At 38.6% G+C, this 8,575-nt stretch overlaps 1 pseudogene; it reads right to left on the bottom strand.

Moving 5' to 3' along the window:
• Positions 1-7,546: 7,546 nt before the first annotated feature.
• On the bottom strand, positions 7,547-8,575 carry LOC149219450 (E3 ubiquitin-protein ligase PUB23-like; annotated as a pseudogene).

Below are 8,575 nucleotides of genomic sequence, written 5' to 3'. Positions count from 1 at the left end.
ATATAAAAATAGAAATGTAATCACTCAATATCTAGGGATTAATAAAGAGTTTTTGGGTTAACATGGGGCTTATATACGGCTTAACAAACTACCACAAATACATAGTCAAGTCCTTTCTTGATTGTTGGAAAACCTCCTATAACATCCATGGAAATGATTTCACAAGGTCTAATGGATACTGGTATGGGATAGTATATACATTGCTTCTTATTCATTGTTTTGTTGGTACACCAAATATACATCTTCAGAAATATACATTGCTACATCTTCTTGCATTCTTGGAAAGTACACATACCTTTTTAAGTTAGAAGTTGTTTTTCCAACACCAAAATGTTTTGCAACCTTGGAGCTGTGAGCCTCTTGATAAGCTACAATTAATCACCTTTAGGAACATAGAGCTTGTCAAGCTTGTAGAGTAACCCATTTTGGAAATGATAATAAGCCTTCTTGTCACCTTCTTTTATATGAATTTGGCCTTGTAACTACTGAAACAACTTCATAAATTACTCATCTTCCTTCATAAAGTACTCATCTTCCACTTGAAAATAGTAGTATCAAAATTTGAAATCCAACTTGGTGAAGTATTTTACTGGCTAATACTCCAACTAATCTACTTGGTGAAGTGTTTTAGATGCTGCAATTAATTTAATATATTATTAGTAATAGGCGGGCGTATTGATTCTTTACTGTATTATTGGTACTAGGCAGGTGTATGATTCTCGATTGTAATTGATACATATTTACGAAGTCGAAGGGGAGGTGCTTTGTCGAATCACCTTGCTCCAGCTATTGCAACTGCTCATTTGCCTCGAGGGGAACGAAATATAAAATGTAAGTTGCGGAATTGAATGGTTTAGAAGACAACCCTAAAATGACATAAAAATGGGACGTCTTACAAATTATAAAGAATATTTTCTAATGAGTAGTTCGCAACGTCTCGGCGACATGAAACACCTAGAATGCACATGCGCTTAGATACAGGATGACTGCTTCTCATCAACTAAAAGCTGAGAATTTATACAAAAATTTTGTCGGGAATTTCTGGTTAGTCCAAACAAAATACAGTGGAAAAATCCTCTGTTTCCACTGTTGAGAATTTTCTGATAAATTCTGAAACAACAAAAATATGAACAGAGAGCAATACTCTGTTTTCTGATAATTCAAAAACACAAGAACAGAGCATAAAATAATACTCTCCTTTGCCTCAGGATCAAAAACTGATCAAAATAATACTTTGTCTTTGACGCAGAAAAATACTCTGTTTTTAACTCAGAAAAACAGAAAAATTCGTTCTCTGGAAACGGTGTTGCAGCAACACAGTTTTTTTTTTTTTTTTTTTTCAGTTGCTGTTCGTGGTGTTGCAACAACGCTGTTTGTGGTGTTGCAGCAACGTGATTTTTGACGTCAAGTATTTTTCGACTTACGGTGTAACAACAACAGGAAATTTTTGACAAAACAACTTTTGGTGTAACAACAACGCACAGAAAGAAACTTCTATTTATGAAAATAAACCAACAGATAAAACTAAGTCTTCCTCACGTAGAGGGATCTTCACAAAATATTATGCTAAAGAGTATCTTCCTCTTGACAGAGGGATTACAACAGGAACGCTTTAGTACCACAAAACAACTATCTCAGAAAATTTCAGCACTGCTGTGCAATACAAAAAAAAAACTCTCTTGTTCTACACTGCTGTGTGTTACAAAAGGACTTTCAATCTATCTATCTATATATTTCTACACTGCTGTGTCTGCATTTTATAGTGCGGGAAAGGGTCATCACCGCTTTAACTTGCTGATAAAGTTTATGCTGCTCATGATTAACAGATTTGATCTTTTGCTGTATTTCTTGAGTCGGTGGTGATGAAATCTATGACTGATAAATGCTACGTCGGCTCAAGGCTGGTTCTTTTCTCTTTCAGCCGTTCTTCTCATTAATATGGTTGTTGAGAAGTAATGATGTAGTGCTATATCTGATCTTCATCCTTCGGGAACTCAAAAATAATTAAAGAGTGAAAAGATGGTAATGGCGGTGACATAAAAGATCGGGAGAAAATGTGGGGCGCCGGATCACGACAAATGAATAAAGTAGCTGCTGCTGTTCTGTTCACTGCAATTGAAATTATAATTTCAACACTCCCCTTTAATTTCAACTGCTGGGTTATCAGTCATACCCAGAAGTTTCCTTAAAAACTCAAAACTTTTCTGATCCAATGGCTTTGTTAGAATATCTGCAACTTGTTCCTTAGTCCTGCAATGTTGTAAAATGATTTCTCCATTGTTCACCAATTCTCTGATGTAGTGAAACTTTGTGTCTATGTGTTTCGTTCTCTTGTGGAATACAGAGTTCTTGGATAATGCAATAGCTGAGCTATTGTCACAAAAAATAATTGTTGTTGTTGCCTGCTCCTGGCATAGACTTCTCAACATTCTCCTCATCCAAACCGCTTGACATGCTGCTGCTGTAGCTGCCACATACTCTGCTTCTGCTGTAGACAATGCCACAATTGCCTGTTTCTTGGAAGCCCATGAAATGGCTCCTGAACCTATGTGAAAAATGTAACCAGATGTGCTTTTCCGGTCATCTATACTTCCAGCCCAATCACTATCTGTGTATCCAACTAAATTTGAACATTCTGAAACAGTATAAAATATGCCATACCTTTTTGTACCTTTAACATATCTCAGAATTCTCTTTGCTGCCTGCCAATGTGTTTCTTTTGGCTTCTCCATGAATTTGGAAATTAAACTAACAGCATACATTATGTCTGGCCTAGTTGCAGTCAAATACATGAGGCTGCCAACTATGCTCTTGTACACACTAGGGTCAAAATCTTTGCTGCTGTCCTCTTTGCTGAGTTTTAATCCCATCACTGTGGGAGTGATTGCTGCCTTGCTGTCCTGCATGTTAAATCTGCTCAACACTTCATTTACATATTTTTCCTGTGAAATAAAAATTCCATTTTTATTTTGATCTACTTCTATTCCTAAGAAGTATCTCAGCAAACCCATGTCAGTCATCTCAAATTCTTCTTTCATGACTAATTTGAAATTTTCAATGAGGTAGTCATCATTACCTGTAAAAATCACATCATCAACATATAACACAACAATTAAAATTTTACAGTCTTTTTCTTTGATGTAAACAGTGGGTTCTCCCTCACACTTCTCAAATCCGTTCTCCAGTAGATAGGAATCTATCCTACTGTACCACGCTCTTGGTGCTTGCTTCAGCCCATAAAGAGCTTTCTTCAATCTACAGACTTTGTGCTCTTGGCCTTTCTTCTCATAGCCTAGAGGTTGCTCGATGTAAACCTCTTCCATTAATACTCCATTCAAGAATGCTGACTTCATGTCCATTTGGTAAACTTTCCATTTGTTTTGTGCTGCTATTGACAGCACTGCTCTTACTGTTTCCATTCTTGCAACTGGTGCGAAAGTCTCCTCATAATCTCTCCCATATTGCTGCTTGTATCCCTTGACAACAAGTCTTGCCTTATGCCTTTCTATCTTGCCTTCAGCATTACTCTTGGTCTTGTAGACCCATTTAACTCCAATGACTTCTTTACCTTTTGGTAGATCAACTAAATCCCATGTCTTATTTCTTTCTATGGCATTCATCTCCTCATCCATAGCTTCTATCCATTTCTTATCTTTAATTGCATCTTCGAAATGAACAGGGTCATCAACATGACAATAGAAAGCAAATAAAGAATTCATTCCTTCATCATAAATATCACTTAAATTTCTGAATTTCTTACCTCTTTCATTCGGTGTGCAAGTGCTTGTAGATGCACTTGAATTTCCTCCTTGTGGTGTGCTTGGAGAAGAATTCTCATTTCTCCTCAAGGGTGTCTTTTGCTGTTCTGTTGTTGGCGCTGCTGTTTGGGGATGTGTTTCAGCCAACTCCTCATCATCATCATCATGAGACAAACAGTTTTTAACATTAACTGTTTTCTCTATGCTTCCATCCCAAGCTTCCTCTTCAATAAATTGAACATCTCTGCTCACAAAAAACTTCTTGGTGGATGGGATATATAACTTGTAAGCTTTGGATTCTTCACTGTATCCAATGAAAATACATTTCTCCCCTTTGTTGTCCAATTTCTTCCTTAGCTGATCTGGAATGTGTGCATAAGCCACACAACCAAAAACTTTCATGTGGGTGACTCCTTGCTTTCTCCTACTCCATGCTTCTTCTGGCACTTTGTTCATCATTGCTTTTGTAGGACATCTATTCAAAATATATACTGCACAATGTACAGCTTCAGCCCAATAATCATTTGGCAAATGCTTTGCCTTCAACATGCTCCTCGCCATATCCATGATTGTTCTGTTTTTTCTTTCAGCAACTCCATTTTACTGCGGGGTGTACCTTGCTGTAAATTGCTTATGAATTCCATTTTCTCTGCAAAAACGTAAAAATTCTTTGGAGATATACTCACCTCCTCTGTCAGTTCTCAAAACCTTGATACGCAGCCCACTTTGATTTTCTACAAGTGCTTTGAAATTTTGGAAATTTTCAAACACTTCACTCTTATTCTTCAGAAAATAAACCCAAGTCTTTCTGGTAAAGTCATCAATAAATGTTAGAAAATATTGGCTGCCTGTAAGTGATGGAGCTTGCATCGGTCCACATAAATCTGAGTGGACAATTTCTAAAGGTGCTTTTGCCCTTATGCTTTTCCCAGTTGGAAAAATTTCTCTGTGTTGTTTTCCCAATATACAACCTTCACAAAGGTTGTCTGGCTTTTCGATCAATGGTAATCCTCTTACCATTCCTTTTCTACTCAACAAATTAAGACCTCCAAAGTTGAGATGTCCAAATCTCAAATGCCACAACCAATTTTCATCCTTTGGTACGCTTTGGAGAGCCTCTTGTGTCACTGCTGCAATTACTTCTTTATTTTTCAAATCTGCTCTTATTCTGAGAGGGAACATCCTGTTCCTTGTCATCTTCACTTCAGCAATACAACGTTTGCTGGGTAATCTGTCCATGATGGTGCATACATCATTCTCAAAGAAAACATTGTAACCCTTTTGAACAAGCTGTCCAATACTCAAGAGATTACACTTCATTCCAGGAACATAATAAACATCTGCTATGGTTTTCTTTTCACCTTTCTTTGTAAATATTTTAACTTCTCCTTTTCCCATAACAGAAATTTTACTATCAGTCCCAAGTGTGACTTGTGACTGCACACTCTGATCTAAAGCAGAAAACAGGGCTATGTTTCCTGTCATATGGTTGCTGCAACCAGAATCTAGAAACCATATATCTTCACTGTTTGTTTCAGCCATATTACAAACTAACAACACATTATCTTGACTGATATTTTCTCTAGTGATATTTGCACTAGATCTATTACTCATATCATGCTGCTTTTTTTTACATTCATTTGCATAGTGCCCATATTTTTTACAATAATAACATTGGACATTGGATTTTTCATACCTTTGTCCTTGAGCATGATGTTGTCCACTTTGCTGGCTGCTGCCATGGCCTTGGTTCTGATTTGGATTGCTGCCTCTTCCTTGAACGTTTGCTGGACTGTTTCTTCCGCCTCTGTATTGGGTTCTTCCTCTTCCTCTCTTGTTTCCTCTGCCTTGACCTCTTCCTCTTCCAAATGACATCTGGGTCTTGAAGGCTTGCTCTAGAGATGAGTTTTCATTTCTACTCAACCTCTGCTCATGTGTTATCAGTGATGCATGAAGTTCATCAACTGAGAAATTTGAGAGATCCTTTGTCTCTTCTATGGTGGTGACAATCACATCAAACTTTGAGGGTAGGCACCTCAATAGTTTTTCCACAATCCTCCTTTCTTCAAGAGTTTCTCCAAGAGACCTTATCTGTGTGACCAAACCAATTGCTTGTGTGAAGAATGAGTCAATATTGTCTGACTCCTTCATACACAGGTTCTCAAAATCTTTCCTCAGCAACTGTAGTTTTGCTGTCTTCACTTTCTCCATGCCTTGATAGGCTGTCTTGAGAGTTTGCCATGCTTCTCTGGATGTATTGGCTGCTGCTATCCTCGGAAACACACTCTCATGCACTGCTTGATATAAGAATACAAGGGCTTTTGAGTCCTTCTTCTTATTGCTCTTCAACAACTCTTTCTCTGCCTGAGTTAATCCAATAAACTCTTCTTCATTTGCTGGCTCTTCAAATCCATATTCAACAAGTTCCCATAAATCTTGTGAGGCAAACAGGGCTTTCATGGTTATTGCCCAGTAGTCATAATTTTTCCCATTGAACTGTGGGAGCTGGGTATTAAACATGCCCACGTTGGTGCTGGCCATTCTTGCAATACTTGACTGTAGAAAAAAAATCACTTAATTGTCTTCAGCAGCTACACAAAAAACTAATCTGAAAAATACCTTGACAGCGTTTTCGCTCTGCTGGATAATTTGCTGCAGCAACAAATCTTCTTTCAGCTTCTTTGATGTCTTCAAAGAGCCTGGACAAGCTCTGATACCATGTCGGGAATTTCTGGTTATTCCAAACAAAATACAGTGGAAAAATCCTCTGTTTCCACTGTTGAGAATTTTCTGATAAATTCTGAAACAACAAAAATATGAACAGAGAGCAATACTCTGTTTTCTGATAATTCAAAAACACAAGAACAGAGCATAAAATAATACTCTACTTTGCCTCAGGATCAAAAACTGATCAAAATAATACTTTGTCTTTGACGCAGAAAAATACTCTGTTTTTAACTCAGAAAAACAGAAAAATTCGTTCTCTGGAAACGGTGTTGCAGCAACACAGTTTTTTTTTTTTTTTTTTTTTCAGTTGCTGTTCGTGGTGTTGCAGCAACGTGATTTTTGACGTCAAGTATTTTTCGACTTACGGTGTAACAGCAACAGGAAATTTTTGACAAAATAACTTTTGGTGTAACAGCAACGCACAGAAAGAAACTTCTATTTATGAAAATAAACCAACAGATAAAACTAAGTCTTCCTCACGTAGAGGGATCTTCACAAAATATTATGCTAAAGAGCATCTTCCTCTTGACAGAGGGATTACAACAGGAACGCTTCAGTTCCACAAAACAACTATCTCAGAAAATTTCAGCACTGCTGTGCAATACAAAAAAAAACTCTCTTGTTCTACACTGCTGTGTGTTACAAAAGGACTTTCAATCTATCTATCTATATATTTCTACACTGCTGTGTCTGCATTTTATAGTGCTGGAAAGGGTCATCACCGCTTTAACTTGCTGATAAAGTTTATGCTGCTCATGATTAACAGATTTGATCTTTTGCTGTATTTCTTGAGTCGGTGGTGATGAAATCTATGACTGATAAATGCTACGTTGGCTCAAGGCTGGTTCTTTTCTCTTTTAGCTGTTCTGCTCATTAATATGGTTGTTGAGAAGTAATGATGTAGTGCTGTATCTGATCTTCATCCTTCGGGAACTCAAAAATAATTAAAGAGTGAAAAGATGGTAATGGCGGTGACATAAAAGATCGGGAGAAAATGTGGGGCGCCGGATCACGACAAATGAATAAAGTAGTTGCTGCTGTTCTGTTCACTGCAGTTGAAATTATAATTTCAACATTAACGCGGCCCAAACTGCCAATACTGTCAATACATTGCACCCAATATTGATCAATGTTCTCCATAGACTCTGAGACGGAACGCAAGGTGAGCTCCTCCAATACTTACCGTGCTCTCTGAGAATTTCCCTTGCATTTTGTTTCGTCTTTGGTGTGCACTCAAGCGGAAGAAGCATGCACAATTTGTAGACAACACCAATCTGCACCGTTTCCTTTTGAAGGCGAGGAGTCGGAGAGAACTTGCAAAGTGACCAGAGTGTTCGAACCGCTTTCTCGGTTGCAGAGTGTGAGGCTCTGAATATTTTCTCGGAGATGGAAGCTATGCCCATGGCGTGATCAATTGTTGTGGCTCTTCCTTCTGCACATTCACACAAAATGTCCCGAAGACACAGCAACTTCTCGCAAGGTAATCCGCGCGATTCAGGAAGTCATTCAATTAACACATAAATGGCTCCGGCCTCTATGGCCTTGATTTTGTGCTTTCTTGAGGGAGAACAGATGGCCATCAAAACATCCAGAGACTCAGCAGTTGCTTGAGGGTAGACCTCCTCTGTCACAAGTTGATGAAGCTGTTGCAACCTGTTCTGCCCACTGCTAGAAAGTGTCTTCAGTAACATGACCGAATGAAGTCTGGAATTGCAGCTGCCTCTCTTGAGAATCCATGAAATGGATTTCAGGGTTTTGGACATAGTAAGGCAATCTGCAGTCTCGTCTGTCATGGGAAGAGAGTGCAGAATCCCCAAGGCCTCCTCGCAAGCCATGGCACAATCGTAGCCTCCGCTTTCCATTTCCACAGTACTGGTTTCCATGACTGCAATCAGTGCAGAGGCCGCGCCACAAGCAGCAATACACCTTCTGTTTGTCTCGCTCTGAGCAGCCAGAGATCTGAGTTTCTTCAAGCCATTAACCACTTGAAAAGGCGGGCAAGATTCAAAATCTCGAAGCAATTCATTGACCTGATTCGGGTCGACTGGGGGCTTGGGCGTGGGGATTCGCTGGACACCATTCGAAGGCAA

Source organism: Pinus tabuliformis, chromosome Q, assembly GCF_031772625.1.
Source record: "Pinus tabuliformis cultivar Carrire ecotype Pingquan chromosome Q, CPIR1, whole genome shotgun sequence".
Taxonomy (NCBI): domain Eukaryota; kingdom Viridiplantae; phylum Streptophyta; class Pinopsida; order Pinales; family Pinaceae; genus Pinus; species Pinus tabuliformis.
Note: the sequence above shows the minus strand (reverse complement) of the source record. Positions and strands in the feature narration are given on the sequence as shown.